This window comes from Prionailurus viverrinus, chromosome E1 (assembly GCF_022837055.1).
Source record: "Prionailurus viverrinus isolate Anna chromosome E1, UM_Priviv_1.0, whole genome shotgun sequence".
NCBI lineage: Eukaryota > Metazoa > Chordata > Mammalia > Carnivora > Felidae > Prionailurus > Prionailurus viverrinus.
In genome coordinates this window covers 37,974,532-37,982,640 of record NC_062574.1, presented here as the reverse complement: position 1 = coordinate 37,982,640, position 8,109 = coordinate 37,974,532, and the positions used below count along the sequence as shown (strand labels likewise).

At 44.4% G+C, this 8,109-nt stretch overlaps 1 protein-coding gene and 1 long non-coding RNA gene across 12 annotated transcripts in view; one reads left to right on the top strand and one right to left on the bottom strand.

Annotated features, from left to right (window-relative positions):
• Positions 1 to 1,153: 1,153 nt before the first annotated feature.
• The window catches only part of LOC125151913 (uncharacterized), a 24,088-nt gene continuing 17,132 nt past the window's right edge, over positions 1,154 to 8,109 (bottom strand). Inside the window, exons 3-4 of the long non-coding RNA XR_007146983.1 lie at positions 1,331 to 1,582; positions 1,154 to 1,206 (exon numbers count right to left, since the gene is read on the bottom strand). This is a non-coding gene — a long non-coding RNA (uncharacterized LOC125151913). The remainder of the gene's footprint in view (positions 1,207 to 1,330; positions 1,583 to 8,109) is intronic.
• The window catches only part of STRADA (STE20 related adaptor alpha), a 26,994-nt gene continuing 21,628 nt past the window's right edge, over positions 2,744 to 8,109 (top strand). For 3 of the 11 annotated variants that reach the window (XM_047833430.1, XM_047833426.1, XM_047833438.1), the window contains exon 1: positions 2,744 to 2,843. The gene's annotated coding sequence lies outside the window, so the exon portion shown is untranslated. Of the gene's footprint in view, positions 2,844 to 2,920; positions 3,126 to 4,040; positions 4,207 to 8,109 lie in introns of those variants that run through there. The other 8 variants (XM_047833433.1, XM_047833434.1, XM_047833432.1 and 5 more) reach the window with 6 other exon arrangements.

Sequence of the window (8,109 nt, the reverse complement as noted above, 5' to 3'; positions counted from 1 at the left end):
TATTGTATCAGTTTTGCTTGAGGGAGAACTCTTAACTGCTTTCCTATCACATTTTGAACTTAAGTGCTCAAATAGCTTTCTTCTGCATCTTTTTTTTGCATGTAACTGTATCACTTAGAAAGTTTGTAGCCAAGCTGGAAGCTAGTTTTCCGCTTTAGGAAAGAGCCCTGGGTTTATAGGCAGGGACCCTGGTGCCGTCTTAGTGTTTGAACAAGTCTGTTTCCTCCTCTATAAGTGGGCATTATCCACTCTTCCCCCTTCTGAAATGGCTCTTCAGAGGACCTAACAAACACCATGTATAATGTGTTTTGACGTATAAGGTGTTCCACAAGTTAAATAATCCCGCCCAGTTTACTAAAACCAAGTATCATGAGCATTTCTCTCACTTGAGTATTCTAGGCAATTGGTTTTACCTTACCTTTCTAATCATTTATCTTGAAGAGGCCATTGCGCTTAGTTTAAACTGGATGCGCAGAGGGGCGCCTGGGTGGCTCAGTCTGTTAAGCGGCCGACTTCGGCTCAGGTCACGATCTTACGGTCCGTGAGTTCGAGCCCCGCGTCGGGCTCTGTGCTGACCGCTCAGAGCCTGGAGCCTGCTTCCGATTCTGTGTCTCCCTCTCTCTCTGATCCTCCCCCGTTCATGCTCTGTCTCTGTCTCAAAAATAAATAAACGTTAAAAAAAAATAAACTGGATGCGCAGAGTTCAAAGCAAAACTTGCCCGTAACAAGTCAAAAGCAAAGCAGGAAGACTTTGTAAACTCTGAAAGTTGACCTTCCATTAACACTGGTTTTCTAAGCTATCTGGATTTAGGAGATGCTTTCGCAAGGAAAACTAAAGTGAGTGGAAATTTGCTCCCTGAAACAGTCACAAAGTCTGGGCCAAAAGTTTCTCTAGCTAGCTTTTGTGGGCAATCATGAAGATGGTGAGACCTTGGAGCCTCCTTACCTGATTAACATCCAGTTAGAAAATGACAGCAGCCTGGCCACAGGTGGTGGGCGGAGCCTCCGTATTTAAATTCCTCATTGTGGGGCGCCTGGGTGGCTCAGTCGGTTAAGCGTCCGACTTCCGCTCAGGTCACGATCTCGCGGTTCGTGAGTTCGAGCCCCGCGTCGGGCTCTGGGCTGATGGCTCAGAGCCTGGAGCCTGCTTCCGATTCTGTGTCTCCCTCTCTCTCTGCTCCTCCCCCGTTCATGCTCTGTCTCTCTCTGTTGCAAAAATAAATAAACGTTAAAATAAATAAATAAATAAATAAATAAATAAATAAATAAATAAATAAATAAATTCCTCATTGTGACGGCTGCATCACTTGCCATCTCTAAAGGCACTGACCTTTCTAGCACCCTCAGTTGCAAAGACCACATGTGAAGGTCTTTTCTGAAGAACTCGCCAAGAATTTGACTTCGTTTTCTACCATCTTGCTTTGTCAGTTTAACATCTGCTGCAGACAGGGCCATCCTAATTTGAAAATGATAGAATAGGGGCACCTGGGTGGCTCAGTTAAGCAGCTGTTGATCTCAGCTGGGGTCTTGATCTCTGGGTTGTGAATTCAAGTCCCGTGTTGGCCTCCACTGGGCCTGAAGCCTACTTAAAAAAAGAGAGAGAAGGAGAGAGAGAGTAGTGAGGGCCGTGCTTTGGAATGTTAAAGGACTAGGTAACATCAAAGTGCTGTATGTAAAATTGAATGAGGCCCCGAGGCGCGTTATCAGTCACTAGGCAAAGTTCACATTGAGTTTCAGCGTCATTTATCCATCAGTTTGGATGCAGCAGAACTTCTCCCCCATCTTGGAAGCTAGACCAGTACAAATCTGTGTCGAGGGTCAGAGTTGCGAAGAGCCGGTGTTCAATACTTGATGGGCTACCTAATTGTGGGCACACGCCCCACCCCGAGGGTAAGTCACTGGAAAAAAACCGCAGTCTCACAGATCTGTCTCACTTGGTTGTGTCCTCCTCTGTCAAGACCAACACAGCTCGGCTTAGGCTTGACGGGTTTCTACAGAACGTCTCTCAGAATTGTGCACTGGGAAGGATCCAGGGACGTAAAGATCCAGAAGGGGGAAAAAAAAGTTCGCGTTAGTTGAGCTATTTTTCCTCCTTTTACAAATAAGGAATCTGAGGCACAGAGGAGTGGGTTTCCCCTTTGCAGCTCGTTTGGTGCTGGAAGGGCGTTTGAGAGGTCTTCAAAGAAGAGTGCGAAACAGCTTTTTCTATTGAAGTACTGCCACACAAAATGCGAAAAAAAAAATTTTTTTTTAAAGTAGCCAAGTCATCAGCTATTTGCCCTACTCTAGTCCCTCTGACTCTTCATTATTGAAATTATCCTACTTCCTGCTGCAGGGGCGCGGAGGCTCCCGGGAGCTCTTGTCGAACCCCACAGGCCCCACCGAGGACGAGCTAATGCCTTCGGGCTTCCACACACATGGGGAAAAAGATCCCTTCTGTTAGAGACAGACTGCGTCTGATTCCGTCAAGGACCGAGCTAACTCTGAAGCGAAGAAGCGCATTCTACGCGACCGCAAAGGAAGGCCCTCCGCTGGGGCTGGGGGCCCCCGAGGCGACGAACCAACCGCTGGGGAGCTGCCCCACTAGCTCGCAGCTGCGGGGGTGGGGCGGAGCTTCCTCACCCGCCTGGGCCGGGGAGGGCGGAGCTTCCGTGCTCGCGCGGGCTGAGCCGGGGCGGGGTGGAGCTCTCCGCCACCAGCCCTCCCCGGGTCCCGCTACTGCGCATGGCACGTTGCGTACCTTCCCCCCCCCCCCCCCCCCCGCACCGGCCTGGCTGCGCGGCCCTAAACTCAGGAGGCGGAGCTGAGACGGGGTCGGGACTGCTTGCTAACTCCAGGACCAGGTACCGGGCTGGCGGGGCCGCCTGGTGCGCTCCAGGACCAGTTCTTTCTCGCCCTGACTCCGATTCCATCTCCTCAGGGGCGGGCCTTCGTCAGATCGGCCATCCCGGCCCCCCCCTCACCCTCCACGGGCCCCTTTTTCACCCAGTTCCTCGATTCCCGCAATGAGGGACTGCAGCCTGAGAGCAGAATAGGCTTGGGCCTGCCCGGGAGACACCGGAGCGGAGTTGCCGGGAGAGGCGAGCGCTTGCTTTCCGTACCCATCTTACCCCCCACACTTCCAGGTGGGGAACCTGGGGCCCAGGTGTCAGTTTGTCCTGCTCAAAGAGGCGGCCGATCCTGTGTTGACCTCTTCCGCTCCCCCCCCCCCCGTCCCCCCCCTCCCCGATCCCATAACCCCAATTTCCATCTATCCCAGGCTGGACAGGCAAACCCCCTTAGGAGAACGATTTAGGTGACTCCCTGAATCAGCAAAAACAAAGAGCTGCTAATTGTCTTGTTTTCCAAGAATGTTTCAGCGCCCACAGTAGATTTGGGGTGGAGATGGGCGGTGGGGGTAGGGAAGTGAGCTCGAGGGAAGGGGAGTGGTTAAATAAAATTGTTCAAGTTTCCAGGAAATGGGGAACTAATTTATCAGCCCAGCTCTCTGTTAAGATATCCTAGCATATTCTAATTTGATTCCCTCAAAGAGGAAAAGCCATTAGTATTGGTCCCTTTCTTATTGTATACTACCTGTTGAAGTAGAACCGTATTCCAATATGTATTTGAGGGATTAAGACAGTTCTTCACTGACTCATTAATACTGTCTAAAGACACCCAAGACTTTCTTGTCCCTGAGAATTGAAAGCAAGTCTCACTCGGTTACCTGCCTTAGGCCAGGATCCTATTCAGCCATTAGTTACAGTGCTGAACTGGTTAAGTCTGTTCCCCCAGCCTTTGATCAGGTTTCTTAGAATTTTGTGACTCAGATGCAGTGTTTATAGTTGTAACCCCAGACATTGAAGAAGTTTAGGAAAGCAGTGACAAAAATAGGGAAAAAAGAAAAATAAATCAAGGCAAATGAATTATTTCTGTACTGTTTGGCATCTGGTCAGCAGCATTGTCAAATCAGGCGATGCCTTCTCAGTCATCTTTGCATCTTCGCACACACAGTCTTGACACTTCTCCCTATGTTTCTGTGTTATCACTCTGGCTTCTAGAGCACGGGCTTTGGAAAAGATCTAACAAGTCCTCTACCACTTGCCTGTGGGGAATTTGGGGCACTTAACCTCTTTGAGCTTTAAGTTCCTGATCTGTAAAACGAGGATGATAGTGCTTATTGTGAGCTGATCTCTGTGAAGCGTTTGGCACAGATCCTTGCACATAGTAAGTTCACCATAAATGCTTACTGTTTTGTTTTGTTTTTTTAACTATTAATAATTTAACAGATACGGGAGTGCCCATATTATGTGTTGGGCAGAGTAAAGCACTAGTGGACAAGACTCTTGGCAGTTAACATTGTGGTAGGTGTAAGGATTGAATACTGAGACTGAACACCTAACATAAGTGGGGGCGGGGGGAGCGATGGTCAGGGAGAGCTTCTGTAGCACAGGACACCTGAGATGAGTAGTAAGCAGTGACAAGTCAAAGTTAACCAGGTTGGAGGAGCAAAAGTGGTCCAGTAAGGGAAGCAGAACCTTTAAAGTGTTTCCTTTGGGCTCCATTTCCTACCTGCCTTCAAGTGCCATGTCCTAAGTATGGACCTATCCCAAGGCTTGCTGCCCAGCCTGCTTTGCTCTCCCCATTTTCTCCTTTGGTGAGTTTGTCACTTGTAGAGCTTTAGCTGCTAACTCCCAAGTCCACATAGCCATCTCTAATGTGTCTCTTCTAACTGACTGCTACACCTTCCCATTTGGGATGCATAACTACTTTCTCAACCTCCTTATGATTTAAAAACTCGAACTCATCGTTCCACTTAAACCACTTCCACCTCTGAGTTTCCTGTTTTGTCGCTGACACACTACTCTTTCCCAGTTCCTTGGGCACAAAAAAATCAGGAGTCATCTGAGTTGTCCACAAGTAGAATGGGTTCCCTGATAAGGTAGAGTCTCTAGTGGGGGAAGTTTTCAAGCAGAGGTTAAAAGTAACCTTACATTCAGGAGTTTGTAAAAGCTGTTCCTCTGAAGGGTGGAGGATGGGCTAGATGGCTTATGGTGTCCTTGCTAATTAAATATAATTTCTTTATTTTTCCTTCTCCCCTGTCCATCTATTTCTTACCATTCCTTCTCCTACAGGCTCTTATCACCCCAAATATGGTCCACTGGCATTGTGTTCTAACTGGCATTCCTTTCTCTGGGTTTTTTCACCTCCCCTTCTCCCATCCCTTTGCAGATTAATATTCCTTAGAATGTTCTTTCCAACAAGGCTTCTCAAACATTAGTCAGTACGATGGTGCACAGATCAGCAGCATTACCATCATCTGGAAGTTTTTTAGAACTACCAGGCCCCAGTCCAGATCTCTAAATCAAAATCTGCAATTTTAGCAGTATCCTCAAATGATTTGAATGCGTAATAAAGTTTGAGAGACACTTAGACCACTGTTCTGTGTTTGTCACCTTTCTGTTCAAAACCTAGTTACTTCCTACTGCCTGGTGAAGAAAGTCGATACTCTTAGCATTCACATAAGGCCTCTTCATTGTTCTCATATATGTGGACTTGTGCTCCTATTACTGGCCTCACATTAAGTGGAGAGTATGCAAAGTGCCAACACATTTGTCAGTATATTTGGTTGGTCATTTATTATTACTGAGTGCCTACCATGTGATAGGCACTATTCTAGAAACTGGGAGATACATGTGTGGACAAAACAAAGAATGTACTAAAAATCAGTAGTAATACTATTTCATGCTTGGAATTGCTGTTTTCTTTAAGTTGTATTTGACATTCAAGCCCCACCCCCATCCCTTCCATAAAACTATTCAGGTCCCTTGTCTTTTCCCTTTGCTGAACACCATAATGAATTGCCCGTTTCTACTTGTGCATTCCCCAGACTTGCTGGATTAAAATTTTTGAAGGGGGGAGTTTGAGCATCCAAAGGTTTTTATAACTAACAAGTTAATTTGAAACACATCCTGGTTTGGGAGCCAATGGTTCAGATAATTAATGAAGCTGTTGGTGTGGTGGTCTAGGACCAGTTTTTAGGTTTGTTATATTAGTTTATACAGTGTTTTGGGATTGACTTTATTTTCTATTGCTAGTATTTTTCCAGATCATAGGCAGTTCCTTCAGATAAAAATCATCTTTTTATCTACATTAATATTCTATTTTCTTTCTGTTGTAGACTACATATGGATGTGGACTTTGTTTCCTCTTAAATTTCTTTTGCATGATGATTTGTGTTTAATGTTATTAAATAATGTGTATTCTAATAATCTTTTTTTCTTCAAATTCAGTCAATATGTTTACTATTTAATGCCAGGATAAATGATTCTTAACATGATGATGATCTTCTGTAAGAAAATTAGGATAGGGGTGAAGATAAATGCAATTTGATAAAAAACAAAAAACAAACAAAAAAAAACTATAGATTATTTTGAAAGGCCTGCTCTCTCCCCTGGATTGAAAACTATTTATTTGATTTCCCTGAAGCAGTTCTAAGGATTCCTAGAAAAAAAAAAGGAGGAATTTGGCAGTGTTTTTTTTTTCTAGACTATTCAAAAGCATTTCTGATTATTTTAGTCATTTGAGTTTTTTTAATAATTAAAAAAATTTTTTTTAATGTTTATTTATTTATTTATTTATTTATTTATTTTTTTTTTTTTTAAATTTTTTTTTTTTCAACGTTTATTTTTGGGACAGAGAGAGACAGAGCATGAACGGGGGAGGGGCAGAGAGAGAGGGAGGGAGACACAGAATCGGAAACAGGCTCCAGGCTCTGAGCCATCAGCCCAGAGCCCGACGCGGGGCTCGAACTCACGGACCGCGAGATCGTGACCTGGCTGAAGTCGGACGCTTAACCGACTACGCCACCCAGGGGCCCCAATGTTTATTTATTTTTGAGAGACAGAGACAGAATGTGAGCAGGGTAGGGGCAGAGAGAGAGGGAGACACAGAATCCGAAGCACGCTCCAGGCTCCGAACTGTCAGCACAGAGCCCCATGCGGGGCTTGAACCCACGAACCATGAGATCATGACCTGAGCCGAAGTCAGCCACTTAACCAACTGAGCCTCCCAGGTGTCTCTCGTCATTTGATTTTTAAAATCATTTTTGTTGTGGGGTGCCTGGGTGGCTCAGTTGGTTAAGTGGCTGACTTCGGCTCAGGGCATGATCTCGTAGTTCGTGAGTTCGAGCCCCACGTCGGGCTCTGTGCTGACAGCTCGGAGCCTGGAACCTGCTTCGGATTCTGTGTCTCCCTCTCTCTCTGCCCCTCCCCTGCTTGCACTCTGTCTGTCTCTCTCTCAAAAATAAACATGAAAAAAATTTTTTTAAAAATCATTTTTGTTGAGATGTAATTTACCCTCAATAAAATACACCTACATTAAGTTAATGGTTTTGTTGAGTTTTGACAGATACACTTAGGTAACTACCATGTAATCAAAATACAGAACATTTTCATCACCCAAAAAGTTCTTTTTGTTGCTGAGTAGTATTCTGCTGGTATATATACTACATTTTGTTTTTTCATTTACCAGTTTAGATAGACGTTTGTTTCCAGTTTGGGGCCAATTATGAATAATGCTGCTATGAACATTCATATACAAATCTATATGAACATATGTTTTCATTTCTTTTGAATAGACTACCTAGGAGCAGAATTATTTGGTCATAGGAAGCTACTAAATTATTTTCCAAAGTGGCTATACTACTTTGTATCCCTATCCCCATATATCCCCATTAATGTATGAAAGTTCCTGTTGGTAACTATCCTTGTCAAGCACTTGGTATTGTCAGTTTTTATTTTCAGCCATTTTGGTAGGTGTGTAGTAGTATCTCATTGTAGCTTTATATACATTTCCTTGATGACAAGTGATGTTGAGTACCATTTCATGTGCTTAGTGGCCATTCCTATATCTTCTGTACAAATCTTTTGCCCATTTTTTAAATTGAGTTTTATTGAATTGTAGAAGTTCTTTAAATATTCTGTATATAAAATGTTATGTACACACACACACACACACACACACACACTGTTTTCTCCCAACTTGTTCATTTTCTTAGTAGTATCTTTCAAAGACAGAATTTATTAATTTTCATAAATTTATCATATTTTTCTTTTTCCTTTCATGCTC